Source organism: Drosophila ananassae (assembly GCF_017639315.1).
Source record: "Drosophila ananassae strain 14024-0371.13 chromosome 4 unlocalized genomic scaffold, ASM1763931v2 tig00000054, whole genome shotgun sequence".
NCBI classification, from domain to species: domain Eukaryota; kingdom Metazoa; phylum Arthropoda; class Insecta; order Diptera; family Drosophilidae; genus Drosophila; species Drosophila ananassae.
In genome coordinates, this window is record NW_025319037.1 from 7,528,116 (window position 1) to 7,543,417 (window position 15,302).

At 42.6% G+C, this 15,302-nt stretch overlaps 1 pseudogene; it reads left to right on the forward strand.

Annotated features, from left to right (window-relative positions):
• The first annotated feature begins 13,782 nt into the window (after positions 1-13,782).
• Positions 13,783-14,553, forward strand: LOC26513962 (annotated as a pseudogene).
• The last annotated feature ends 749 nt before the right edge of the window (positions 14,554-15,302 follow it).

Below are 15,302 nucleotides of genomic sequence, written 5' to 3' on the forward strand. Positions count from 1 at the left end.
TTCCGCAGATGGGAGTGCGCCGCGCACTCCATTTCCTACCGCGGGATGCGCGTTTGGCGACCGCCAGGCACGACTGGGATGTGCCATAGAGGAGGTCGTGTTGAAACAAAAGACAAAATATTGAATCCATACGTCCCAATCAGTTTTATCAACCGATATGTAAGATCATATATGTACACATTCAAAGTTCTTTGACTTCTTTCTACTGTTCCAACTGTCTGGTGGTGGTGTGCTGTGGATGTTATATTTTCAATATTTAAATATTTGCACAAATCGTCTATAATTGAATTCTTATATTCTGTTCCCATGTCCGTAATGAACGTCTTTATTGGACCGTACTTCAGGATAAAAGATTCAAATATTGCTTTAGCGACAGTATTAGCATTTTTATTTGGAATAGGTATGGCAACTAAATACTTGGTAAAATCACATATTAAAGTGACTGCTTACTTATTGCCATTTTCTGATTTTGACAGTGGACCAATAGTGACCACTATCACTTTGTCGAAAGCATTTATTGGTGTGTCTGTAACTATTAAAGGGGTCTTTGTGTGTTTAGTTATTTTTGCTTTCTGGCATTTTTAGCATTTTCTTACGTACTCAGTTAATCTTTAGACGTGCTTTTCCAGTAATAATGTCTTTTTACTTTGGCCAAAGTTTTTGATATGCCAGTATGACCTCCTTGAACTGGATCATAATGAAATGTAGACAAAATTGCTTCTTTTTCTTTTAAATTTGTTATTTGGGTCACCGGGTTGAGTAGCGCTACTCTTAATGTTTTCAATATTTTATTGCCCATACATTTGAAATTATTTATTGAAGTATATTTAAAGATATTTTCCCACGGTGCCACTTTGAGTTGGCTGATTTTATGTATACCGGCTTGCATTTCAAGCCTTTTTGGAAAAATTGACCTAAGTCAATAACTCCATTGGTATATAAATCGCTAACATCATATCTTGCAGTAATTTTTCTGCCTTGTTTAAATAAACATAACATATTTTTTATCTGCAATGTCACTACTTTACATACTTCATCATTGTTTATGACGTCGTATACGTTGGGCTTAGAAGCTTTATTTAAAGATTGCGGAATTTTTGTCTACTTTGATATCTAGTAGTGACTTTCAATATATTTCTAGTTATATTTTGTAGATCTTTGATGGTTATCCTTGATAACGCATCGGCTACATGATTACCTTTTCCCTTTAAATATTCGATGGTCTGTTTTTATTAAGAAATGTTTACCATATATATACGGTCTGAAATGTAATATCGCCCAATGAATTGCAGCTAATTCCTGCTCAGTAGTACATTTGTTACTTTCACCTTTTGTAAATGCTCTTGATGCGTATGCAATGAGAAGTTGGAGACCATTATGGTTTTGAGTTAAAACCGCTCCACATGCTTGCTTACTTGCATCTGTTATTATACAGAATTCTTTAGTGAAATCTAGATATTGTAGGAGGGTAGGTTCCATAAGTTTTGTATTTAAGTATTGAAATGCATTTTTACACTCATCCGTCCATTTAAAAGGAACATTCTTTTTACATAATCTTGTTATGTGCCGTGAATAGTCGGCGAAATTTTCTATAAAACGGCTACAATAGTTACAGAATAAACGAAACGTCTAGCACTGTCCGCGTCGTGCGGAACTGGGTAGTTTATAATGACATCGTATTACTTGTCATCTGGAAGTATTCCTTTATCAGACCTAGGAAAGTCACTTCATGCATAAGAAATGAACATTTTTCTGGATGTAACTTTAGGTTGTATTTCCTACTTTTCTCAAAAACATCTGTTAAGTTCTTAACCTTTTGATATTTGAACCTTTTTCTAGTTCAATTTGATGGAATCCTGACATTAAGTCAAGACATGAAAAGTATTTTGCCCGACCTAGTTGGTCTAAAATATCATCAATTCTTGGTAATGGTAATTTATCAGATAGTAATTTTTTATTAATCTGGCGCTAGTCAATTCTTCTAATCGCCATTTCTTTACATTTGACCCGGGGGATGATTTCTTAGGAACAAGTAACAATGGACTATTATATTCAGATACTGATGGTTCGACAATCACGTCAGAGATTAATTTTCCTACTTGCTTTTGTATTTCGTCCACCTGACTATGTGGGCTTCGATAGTTCTTTATATAGACTGGTTCATCATCTTGTAATCTCAGTTTCTGTTTATAAAAATTATTTGTGGTTATTTATTCGGTTTCCAATCCGAATATATCGCTGTACTAGGTGCATAAGCTAGAAAGCTGTGACTTGAACTGTGGAAGGAAGTTTTTTAAAAGTTGTGATGGTACGGATTTTTTTCTATTGTCTGATTTTTTGTTTACTACATCGTAGTTTGAAAGTGATTCATATATTAGGTTATCTGTACTAACTACTTGGTCGGTATTTGTTGTTTTTAATAGTCTTATGAAGGCATTATTGGATGTTGCTATGGTATTTGCAACGTAAATACCATGCTGAACCATGCAGGCCGTCAGCCAACGGGTACTACAGGGGGAGAAACGCATGATTTCATGTGCCGTAACTGTGTACACCGCTGGTAGTGCGACTACACTCTCCACGTGAGGGCGGCTGGTAACAGGTCCCGGTAAGGTCATGTCTCTGCCGAGGACGCTGGCGAATCGTAGTCGGGCGGGGAGAAGAACACTCCCTTCCTCAAATCACCCCATCTAAGGTGGAACAGCATATGCCGAGGGATGCATGTCCGGGGGGGTGCACGGACGTTAATATGCGGACTCTGGGGGACCGGCCGACCCCTCAGTTTCAATCAGGCTTATCATGATAAGCGGGCTATGTCATGATGGACGAACCCCTTCCCGCCTACTCGTGGGTCCAAAAATGAATCTAAACAAAAATAGTGGAGAAAGGAACTCCCCAAGAAAGTCCGTAAATGGGATCATGGATCCGGCAATCTCCAAGCCAGATAGAGGCCAAAGAGATGCTGGGATCCCAGGGTCGAGCTCCTCTTGCACCGGCGGCATCCCTAAGGAAGGCCCCGGTCCCTCCTTAGGGATGCCGCCACAAGGATAGGAGGAGAGCGGCCTTCATTCTCATGAGGGCAGACCCATCGGCGGAATCCAACCCCGACCAGGCTGAGATCATAAAGTGGGCGAGGGAAATCCTGCCTGACTTTCAGCCAGCAAAAGCGGGTGTGAGATTGGATCCGAAGAAGCCGACAAAAGTAGGCGACTCTGCCAAGGATAGAGCACAAAGTGCGAAGAGGCAGAGGTCGACGGACGGTGGAGCGCCCCTAGCAAAGAAAAAAAAGGTGCACACGCAACAGAGTAACAGATCCTTCGCAGAGGTTACTAAGGGCAGGACCATCATTGTGGTCGTTGACAACGGCTCCAAAGATGGCCTGATTCCCAAGGAGCTTTGGCGGAATGTGGTGAACGAGCTGCATGGGCGCTTCATGGAGGAGATGCTCGAGAACGGAGGACCTCCTCCGGACTGCGAAGACGCAGGGTGGTACCAAGGTAGCATCAAGGTGATAGCGTGCCAAGATGCGAGGTCTGTAAGCCTCTACAAGCGCATGATTGCGTCGCTTGGAGAGGTTTACCCAGGAGCCAGTCTGGAGGCGGTGGACTGGGGCAAGATCCCCAGCAAACCGAGGGCCCGCGTATGGCTGACAGAGAAGCCGGCGGACCCTGCTACCATACTGGCCATGCTAAAAATGTGCAATCCCACACTCCCTACGGCGGACTGGAGAGTCGCCAAGGTGGAGGAAGCAGTGGGACTAAGAAGGCAGGTCGTCCTCACTCTAAATGAGGAGACTGCTAGGATCCTGGAGGGTGTTGGTAGCCGTATTAAGTACGGGTTCGAGCACGTTGCGGTGAGGATCTACAAGTCGGATGCGAAGAATAAGCCAGGAGGCATCGACCTGGAGACAGACGCACAAGAGCTAGACTTGGGGGAACCGACCGAAGAGGTCCGCCCAGAGGGAATGTCAGATGTGGAGGAGGACATTCTGGAAGGGTACACCTCAGAGGAGAGTGACCTGGCAAGGGCTCTTGGGGGCGTTGGCATGGAGGAGGACTCACTGCTAGGCTCCGACACCGAGGCTGAGGTTACTGTGGTGACAAATCTAAAGGATGTCTTTGACATTCCTGCAGATAAATCTCCATCGCAGTAAGGTGGCGCCGCCCCCCTGCTCCATCTCGCAGAGAGTAGAGCTGACGTGGCCCTCATCCAAGAACCCTGGAACCATGGAGACAGGATTCTCGGTTTGGGGGCGTCGGATTTCAGGCTGTACACAGCCGATGTAACAGGTAAAAAGCGAGCATGCATTCTCGCAAAAAAGAGCCTTAACATTTTCTTGTTACCAAATTTCAGCAATGAAGATCATATAGCCGCAGCGATAGAAGGCCAAGGCGGCCATCTAAGAATATGCTCGACATATATGGGTCATGACCAAACAGGACCCCCAGCGCACTCGCTACTAAGGCGGCTAGTGGAAGACAGCGAGAGGAGAAAAATCGACCTACTAATAGGATGCGATGCCAACGCTCATCATAGTCAGTGGGGAAGCACGGACACAAATGAGAGGGGTGAGTCAATCTTCGATTTTATCCTCAGCTCTAAGCTTCTAGTGGGTAACAGAGGTTCAGAACCCACCTTCGTCGTCAAGAACAGGAGAGAGGTTCTTGACATTACACTATTCTCGCACTCCCTGGCTGATGCAATCACCAGCTGGAGAGTCCTAGACAAACACTTCTTTTCAGACCACAGTGAACCACCTTCGGAGACTATCGAGTCCTACGAGGGCCTCAACGCCATGGTAGGAAAGCTTACTGCGACGAGCACAAAAGCATACCATAAGGCCTGCCCCAAGAAAAGATTAGGTAGCAGCAGATCAAAGAAGCCTCCATGGTGGACCTCGTCGCTAGCCCCCTTCAAGAAAAATGCACGTAGGGCCTTTAACCACGCGCACCGTACCAACACAGATGACGCGTGGGAGGCCTATAAAGCTGAACTCAGGCGGTATAACAAAGAATTGCGTAAGGCAAAGAGGGTTGCCTGGGCCAATTTCTGCACCAATATCCAGGAGACATCAGAGGCCGCCCGCCTAAGAAAGATTCTCTCTACTACAGCCCCCATCGTAGGCTATATTAAGGAACACGGATGGGCGGTGGACAACCTCAAGCCAGGAATCCCTGAAGACCCTTGTCAACGCACACTTCCCGGGTTGCTCATCAGAAGAAACAACCCAGGAGATGCGTAGCCAGGGCCATCAGGGCCTACTCAACTACCTACTTAGAGACAGAAATCTTAAGTGGGCAATAGAAAGCTTTAAACCCTTCAAATCTCCGGGCCCAGACGGTATTATACCGGCTCAGTTATACAGGGCCGGTATTAACCTAAGGAAATGGATCAAGAAAATCTTCAGTGCAGTCTTCACTACTGGTATGGTACCAAAGGCGTGGCTGTGCACGAAGGTTGTATTCATACCCAAGGCGGGCAAACCATCCCACTGCACCCCTAAGGACTACAGACCTATAAGTCTTTCATCCTTCCTCCTTAAGACTATGGAAAGGCTCCTGTGTCTCCATCTCCAACTAACCATTAACCCAACGGACTTCTCATGCTCTCAGCATGCTTACAAAAGGGGCCGATCAACAGAAACAGCCCTGCACGAAATCACTATGATCGCTGAGCGAGCGTTCAACTTTAAGGAATACGTACTTGTTGCTTTTCTAGACATAGAAGCCTTCAACAACATCTTGCCGTACTCAATCATTGATGCACTGACGGGACTTGGAATAGACGACCGATCAATTGACCTAATACGGCAGATCCTGGTCAACAGGAGTGTCGAGGCTACACTTGGAGGTTCGACTATTCGAAGATACGTCAAGAGGGGCACCCCACAAGGAGGTGTACTCTCACCACTACTCCGGAACGTGGCGGTTAATAGCCTACTACGATCCTTGGAGGGTGGCGGCTGTAAGATCATTGCGTACGCGGACGATGTTACTATTGCCTTCGTAGGGAAATACTCGAAACGCTATGCGACCTAATGTCAGGGAAGCTCGAAGTTCTGTCGGCCTGGGCGCAAAGGAACGGGGCTGGGAGTCAATCCGTCCAAGACAGAGCTCGTGCTGTTCACCAGGAAGTTCAATATACCAAATCTAAGGCTTCCGAAACTTCTAGGGGAATCACTAGTTCTTAGCGATAGTGCGAAGTACCTAGGCATCACTCTAGACAGGAAACTGGGCTGGAAGCTAAACACCGCAGATAGGACTAAGAAAGCGGCAATAGCACTCTATACCTTCCGCAAGGCGGTAGGCCTGAAATGGGGAATATCTCCCAAGATAGTCAGATGGTTATCAGACCAATCTTATTCTATGGAGTTGTGGCCAGCCCTGGACAACTCCTTATGCAGGGACAAGTTCAGGAAGACGCAGCGCATGGCGGAAGTCTGTATAACAGGCAGTCTACGCACTACGCCTAGCGACGCCCTAGATATCATCCTTGACCTACTACCAGTAGAACTGATGGGGGTAAAGATAGCCACACTGGCGGCAATAAGACTGCGAGAGGCGAATCTATGGAGCAAGAATAGTTTTGGTCATACCAGACTGAACCTACATCACTTCATGCCTGAGGAGGGCACGGACTACTGCGTGCCCATCGACCAAGCCACCAATAATTACAGAATCATCATCCCCTCGAGGGAGGATTGGGACGCCCGGACACTGGGACCGGAGGGCTCCATTCACATCTACACAGATGGATCAAAAATTAACGGCCAGGTGGGAGGCGGTTACTTTTGTGAACATTTGAGCCTAAAGGAGTCCTTCAGACTCCCTGACCACTGAAAATTTTCCAGGCTGAAGTAGTAGCCATTAGGGAAGCACTGGAATCCCCAGCACTAAGGTGCAATTGGGATACAATATGCATCTTCTCCGACAGTCAAACAGCCCTCAAGGCACTAGACGGATTCTCGTCCAACTCCAGGACAGTCAATGACTGTCGCAGATCTCTCAACGAGATGGCTGAACAGCATGACATCTACCTCATTTGGGTTCCCGGTCACAGGGATCACGAGGAGAACTGCGCTGCAGACGAAGTAGCTAGGGCAGGGACTACCTACCCTCTCCTACCGGAGAAAGAATTAGTAGGCATACCCTTGGCTACTTGCAGGCTAAAGTGCAGGGAGTTTTTCGACCTGGCAGCCAACAGGAAAACCTCCAGACCTGTAGAACCTCTCGTCTGATCTGGCCGACACGCTCTCAGAAAAGATCAGCGAGACTTATTGCTCTCACCAGACCAGACTGCAGCCTATGACCCCCTAGCATCACCGCCTTAACCTAACCTAACCCACCATGCTGAATTTCTTGATTTGGAATTAATACACTGTCTTCTTTCGAATTAAGTTCAATTTTCCGAATAACTTGGGATCTTACTGGCTTTTAAAATGGAAATGTATGCACCTGTGTCTATTAAAAAGATAAGTTATTTTCCAGTAGCTACATTGAAAAATAAACCGAATGTATTTTGGCTGAGATTGAGTATTTAAAGGGATTTGGGAGTTTTTCGATGTGTTTTGGTTAGTATTTTGGGTAATTCTGACATTGCTTTGGTTATTGCCATTGTAGCCTCGGTTCGAATTTCCACCTCCTCTATAGTTTCCTCTATATTGGCCTCGCCCTCTATTGTTATTTTGGAAATTGTTGTTATAGTTATTGTTGTTGTAGTTATCGTTGTTGTAGTTATTGTGATTACTACAAAAATTACCTCTATAATTTCCACGTCCGCGATTTGAGCCGCGCTGTGGTTAATTCTTGTAATATAGGACGGTGTTTGACTGTCCAGTTGCTTCAGTGCAACTATTGACAGATTTGGAAACGGCATCGTTCATAGTACTAAAGGTGCCGGCTTGCATGATAAGTTTTACCTTATCGATTGTGCAATTTTTAGTCATTGCTTTGACTGCATGCTGCGTGGAATAACTTCTGGCTAGCTCTAAAGGTAAACCATCTGTTATATATGCGCCTTCTAAGGCTTTCGTCATCTGCTCAGTTTCTTGTGTATATTGGTTAGCAGTTTTATTGCGCTGCTGTAGGTTCATCAGCTTCGTTGATATTACATCAACAGTTTCGCCTTTGACGTTGCCTCTTAGTCTGGAAATCACTTCAGTAATTGTTGTTTCATTACCGATTAGATTTCTGGCGACACCTTTTAGCTTTGTTTTCACTATGGATACCGCTAATTCTTCGTGCTCGCCTTTTATTGATTCTATTATTTGTAAAGCATCAATGAAACTTGTTAAATTTTCAGCCTTACCATCGAAAACTGGTATAAGCTTGGATGCACTATTAATAAAATCAATATTTGATTGTGCCATTGTGATAGAGTTACTTATTTTGTTTTCTATTACACTCGAAGTATCTGAATCTGTTGAATTGTCCAGATCAGTGTATACCGCCGGAATTGTAAGATTATTCAAATCTTTATTTTCTATTTTGAGGTTTACTTCGGGAAGCTCTTCTGACTCCGACTCGTTCGTTTCTGTTGATTCCGGGTCAGGTGCAGTGTTAACTGCTATTGAAGTGTTTAGAACGGTTGGTACCGATATTTCCGAACTGAACTTTTGTTTAACATATATAAAATTAGATCGTAGTCGAATCAAAAGTTTCGATACCTGTGACCAATGATCTTGATTTAATCTATCCCTGTGATCATGTATTAGCATTCGCGCTTCATTAAAGCACTCTACTAATATTTCAACATGCTTCCTAGCCGTGTTATTTTGGATAGGTCTATTCTGAGTTAGTGATTTGTACGATCGGTCAAAATTAGTAATTAGCAAAAAAAATTAGCAAAATTGATAATTCCCCATACAATTTGTTCCATTCCATGCCTTTAGTTTAGCCATACTTTATAAGAAGAATATATTGAAATATTTTTATATTTATTTTTTGTTATTTCATTTTCTTAGATTTTAGGTGTTAACATTTATGTGTAATCATTAGGGTGGGTCGATTGAAAAATCGCTTAGGCACATATGATTTTTGGATTCTAGGGATCAAAATAAGAAACTTTGCTCAAGAGACCATACCTCTAAAATGAATTCTGATGTCCCTCGTTTTAACGTGAAGGAAAAATCTTGTTTTGACCCATGTAGAGTGCCCCAATCGAGTCCAAATGTATGAACGACCCCCACTAACTTTGGAGGGTCGACCCACCCATGCCCCCCTTTGGTACCCCCCTGGGGCCACCAAGGGACGAAAAGGAGGAGAGGCGGTGGGCGGAGCAACAGGTTTTGAGTTACATTTTCATAGCATACTTTTAGGTGCAGTGATTTTGTGATATTTTTGTAAGGGAGAATCCCTCCTGTGGGATCCTAGGGGGGTACCACAAGCATTGGTGGGTCGACCCTCCAAAGTTAGTGGGGGTCGTTCATACATTTGGACTCGATTGGGGCACTCTAAATGGGTCAAAACAAGATTTTTCCTTCACGTTAAAACGAGGGACATCAGAATTCATTTCACAATTCACAATTCATACCCAATATAGATTTATGTTGCTAGATTCTACCTTGTTGACGACATTGGCAATGGAATCCACATGTCCCAAGTCATTTTGGTGGGTTTTGCATATAATTTTATTTGATGTGTATAAAGTGTTTTATTAAAATTATTATCATCTTCCATTGAAAATTTACTTATCGCATTACGGCGCATTTAAATGAACAAACTTCCTACCTAGTTTTTGGCATGGCATCGCAGTGCAATCAAAAAAAATTATGCAACGCAATGCATGGGTAAACAAAATTTTATTTCCAGCTTGGTTGGTTCCTCTTTCTTCCTTCCACGTCAGCTGGTCGCCGGTTTGGCTACGGTGACGCTCCCTCGAAGGCGCAGGTGGCGGTTGTGCCTCCCACGCTTGATATCTGCTGATATTTTCTTGGGCTGGTCTTCGACTTCATGCATGCGCAGAGTTGAGAGGTCCGAGGCAGTCGGTTGGGCAGACCTGTGCTGGTTTCGGCAGTGGCTTGGGAATATTTGGGTTGGATAATATTCCCCTCCCGTTTTCATTAGGGAAATTATTTCCTTCCCCTTTTATGGGTTTTCGAAGTAGTGAATGGATTTGAAAATTCCTCTCATTTATTTCATTAGCTTTTTTGTGTAAATTTTTCATTAGCGTACAATTAGCGTTTTTTCTTTAGCGTTCCCCCCGGCGTTTTGTCAACATATCAGAGATCAACTGTTTTTGTTTCCACGATTAGTCGGGGACGTGGACGACCCTTGATAACTGTGAGGCGCTCGACCGCCTTTTTTTTTGTTTATATCCTCCTTGTCCAATTGCCACATTCTTGCCGATCCGCTGCTCCTTGTGACTCTACGGTCGCTATGAAATATGTTTTTAGTTTGTGGTTTATTTGATTGGAGCAGCAATGGTGCCGATCCAACGATCGAAGTGTCTCTGTTCTTTTACAATATACTTTAAGTCTAATTACCTCGCTGCTCGCAGGCGGCAGCAGAAAGACGGCTATGTACCTATATACTTATGTATAAAGGAATGTACTTATATATTTGCTATGCGCTCTCAAGTGGAGGCCCGAGGGGGGATGCATATGCTGTCCGTTCGTTACAATTATGCCGACGCTAGCACTTCCTGTGCGCGGGCTAAGCCATATCGATCGGTGCATATTTCGCCCACTTAGGGTTTATGATCGGGACTTTGAAATATGTAAAAACTGCAACAAAATGTTACAGTGCGTACCCTTTAAGTACTTTTGGTGCAGTGGGTATTCAATATATGTGCATACTACAGTATATTGAAAATAACAAGTCAATTGTGATGGGTCAGTCGAGCCTATCGACTGGCCACCGAGATCTCTCGATTAAACTCCTCCAGACTTCTTTCTGTGCTGTTATGTGAAGAGCAAAGTTTATGCCTGTAATCCTTGAACCCTCAACGAGATAAAGGGCTGCATCAGTGTCGAAATGAGAGCCATACCGACCAATATCCTCGGTATGAAAAATAATGAGAGAGTGATGAAAAATGCGGCAAAAAGAGCAGAATTTGCTGTGGCCAAAAAAGGTGGACGTTTAATTAATAATATTTTTTAAATTGGTCCAAATGAATTGTATTTATCATTATTAAATGATACTAACTCAAAAAAATGTTCATTTTGTTTTTCTTTTTAAGTTTCTCAATGTTTAAATCAGCCCAAACAAGAAAGGAAAGCTAACTTCGGGCGGAGCCGAAGTTGATATACCCTTGCAGTTCAGTCGCAGTCCGCTAGGTGGCGCCACGCATCTTATATTATTAGATATATAGAGGATCGTTTATAGTCGGCCGATCCTTATGAAATTTGGCAAATCAGAATATTTTGTCTAAAATAGAATCTGTACCAAGTCCCATCTTTCTAACTTAAAAAACACCAAAGTTATGCCAATTCCGATCGTTGTATGACAGCTATAGGATATAGTCGGCCGATCCATATGAAATTTTGTACATAAGATATGTTGGTCAAATATAACATATGTGGAAAGTTCCGACTTATATACTACCTGCAAAGGAAAGAAGGATGTGTGCAAAGTTTCAACTCGATAGCTCCAAAACTGAGAGACTAGTTTGCGTAGAAACCGACAGACAGACAGACAGACAGACAGACAGACAGACGGACAGACGGACAGACGGACAGACGGACAGACGGACAGATGGACAGACGGACATACGGACATGCTCATATCAACTCAGGAGGTGATCCTGATCAAGAATATATATACTTTATAGGGTCGGAGATGTCTCCTTCACTGCGTTGCACACTTTTGACCAAAATTATAATACCCTCTGCAAGGGTATAAAAATTATAGGAAATATAATTTTGGCTCCAGAATTATTTAATGCGTTTCTTTATTTTAATTGAGCATAGTTCAAGTATAGTGGCGATGAACTCCAGCGGTGCCATCATAGGAGAACCCACTCCAGCTCGGAGTGAAATTTTAAAATGAAAGGCAAAGGGTATCCTTCAAGATTTGAAGAGGATCCAAAGAGCCCTCCAGCCAGTGGCCAGTTGGTCACCAAAGAAGAGGACTTCAAGGCCATCTACAGGGAGCTTGAAGAATTGAATATTTCGGAGATCAGCAGCGACTTTCGATCGACCGCGTCTGAGCTTGTAGCGACGATGCATGTCAAAATCGAGCACGGGACGTCGTTGCACTCTGCAACGAATTGCTGCCCATTCCACCCTTGGTAACGGAGTTTCCAGTGTTCAGGTAGACCCAGCGCTCAGTCGGAGTTTTCAAACCTTGCCCCTCTTCCTTCTTTTAGTGGAGGATATTCGGAGTGGGCTGATTTTTACTTGGATTTCTGAACAATCGTGGGCTTGAATCCTCACATAAGTAAGGTAAAAGCTGCATGGTTGCGTTCGTTCCTTGGAAATCTCCGAGGAGAATTATGATCTCTATATCATATACTATGAATTATGAGCACAGAGAATCTAATTTCCGCACTTGAGATTGTCGGACTTAGCCACGGGAAGTATTTTAGCCTTTTAATGCTAATTCCTCCTAATAGAAAATATTCCTGCTTGAAAACCTTTGTTTTTTTTTATTTTGTTTTTTTTTTTCTCAACACTTCCAGCTTCCCGAGATGACTCGATCCGATTCGCTCAAGTGGCTCTTCTTATTTAGTGTCAGTGGTGCCCGTAAATCCTGCTTAAACCCACATCTATAATGATTTGCTAGTTATTCATCGGTTTTTTTACTATTTCTCTTCTAAAATACCTGCAGTCGACTCCATTCGCTTTTAAGAACAACTTTCTTGTTGAAAAATGCCGATCCAAATTATTATTGAAACGAAGTTTCTTATGGCGCGGTATGAGTTTGGCGGAGGAGGGCTAGCCGAGAAAAATCGTAACGTAACGTTAAACGGCTCTCCGTCTTCTTCTCCTTGAGTGAGGTGATATAACAATTTCTCCTCACTCTCTCTCTGCCTCTTGTTATCTCTTATTTGAAGAAATGCGACAGATGATTTTGAATGTGGTATTCATGTCTTCAGGTTTCGTTGTCAATCTAAATTTTTTCAATTTTCAGTTTCAATTTTCAATTTTAGTTTTCAATTTTCAAATTCAATTTTCATCTCCAATTTTAATTTTCAATTTTGAAACTCAATTTCAATTTTCAAATTCCAATTTCCATTTTCAATTTTAATTTTCAATTGCATTTCATCTTTTTTCGCATTATTTCAGAGTTTTTTTGTACTTTGTGATATTTTTGTCGTGTGATATTTTGACGTACTGATTTGCTTTATATACCTAGAATAAATAAGTAAAAGTAAAAATTATTTTTGTATAAATGTTATAATTATTGTTGTAAATAATTTTTCAGTTATTTCAGTTACATGGCGGCTATAGGATATGGTCGGCCGATCCCTATGAAATTTGGCAGATCGGATTAATTTTCCCAAATTAGAATATATACCAAGTCCCATCTTTCTAACTTAAAAAACACCAAATGAATTCCAATTCCGATCTTCTATAACAGCTATAGGATATAGTCGGCCGATCCATATGAAATGTTGTAGATAAAATATTTTGGCCAATTACAACACATGTGGAAAGTCTCAACCCACTAAGTTAAAATCCACCAAAGTTATGGCATTTCCGATCAATCAGTTATATGGCAGCTATAGGATAAAGCCAACTGAGCGAGATTTAGAGGAAATGCTTCAAAATAGTTCCGCACAAGTGCAGATGTTTTACCGGAGATTAGTTCCCAACATGTGGGTTCCCACCCACTTATCTCTGTACCTGGTTTTGTTTAAATGTTACTATTCAGTCTTATACCCATAACCAGCCACAGCTACGGTAGCTACACGCATACACTCCATCCGGCCCAGTTGGAGACTTGTATTTGGACGGAGGTGACCGACTTGGCGCTTGGGGAATACTGGTTCAGCGTAAAGACATTGCGATTTCGGGATCAGGGGGTGCAACTTAAAATAAAGATGGTGTGTGCCGTGGAAAAAAAACTGGCGACTCCTAGGAGATATATATCCCCTCACAGAAGCTCAAAGCTATCACGGCTGGAGGAGAACCAATCCAAGGAGAAACAATCCCAGAGTCTGCGGAGCAAATTCAATTGGGAATGGCACACTTTTTGGCAGTTCTGCAGCAATGGAGCGACGGAATCAATCATTCTGCTTATGATTTTATGGCAAACGATGTGAACAAGAGAAATACTTGGTACCGTTCGGTTTTTGGGACTAATCATCTTCTCGGAGTGGAGCAGCGGTGGCGCTGCGTTTCCTTAGAGTCTTTGCCGTTTGCTTTCTGTTTGAGCTGAGCCTCTTCACCCATACTGCCACTCCAATAGTGTTTAAATTACTGGAATTCCATAAACAAATCATGGCGCCTTCTTCATACTGCTGACCATGATTAGGGAGAACCTGCTAAACCGCGGCCAGCCTGTCTCCCAGCAACCGCAAATAGAGCCCAGTTATCGTTTCAAGAGGTCCGCAGAAAAATTACCGCCCTCAAATGCTGATGCCATGACTTTTTGAAAATATGAGATTAAGAGTTATCCCTTAAATCCAAAATTAAAACATGGTATGATCTACTGATTTCAATAAGAAAATAAAAATCTTCCATAGAAAAATGTTTGGGAAAAAATCATAGAAGACCAAAAATTAACGTAGAAAATCTGAGATTTCAACTTTGGATGAGTATTCCAAAGATATGGTAACTGCTAGATACCATTTTTGAATTTTAGTTGGTACACATACATTTCAAAAATGATATGTACTGGAAACAATGATGGTCATAGCCATTACACGGCCTACATAATTCAATATATCGTAAAATTTGATCAATTTCTTCTCTTAGGTGTACCGCGGAAACGGAAGGTGATAGAACCTATGTTTGTTCTGGACTTTGGTTCAGGGGAGCCTAAAGGATATGGAGCAGGTAAAATTATGCGTGGAGGAAAAAAAAAGTTGGAAATTGTCGGCCTGTGATATTATTATAAGCTACCTTAAAATTAAACTACAGCTAAAAAAAAATGGTTGGACGCTTATTATCGGCGTGAGAAGCAGCAGCCGATTAGATGTAAAGCCTGAGATGGCTAAAGGTCATCGAGTTCGATTTCAACATGGGGTGGCTCATCCAATTTCGACATGGGTAACAAGATTAATGTCCGGCAAATTAGAGTCGCATAGTTAGCGTAGAAATGGAACGGTGCAATCGTAGCACAAACTTATTTATGTTTAATTCTATCACTGTTTCGAATAATTATCATATCAAGATCAATCATATCAAGAGTTGAATA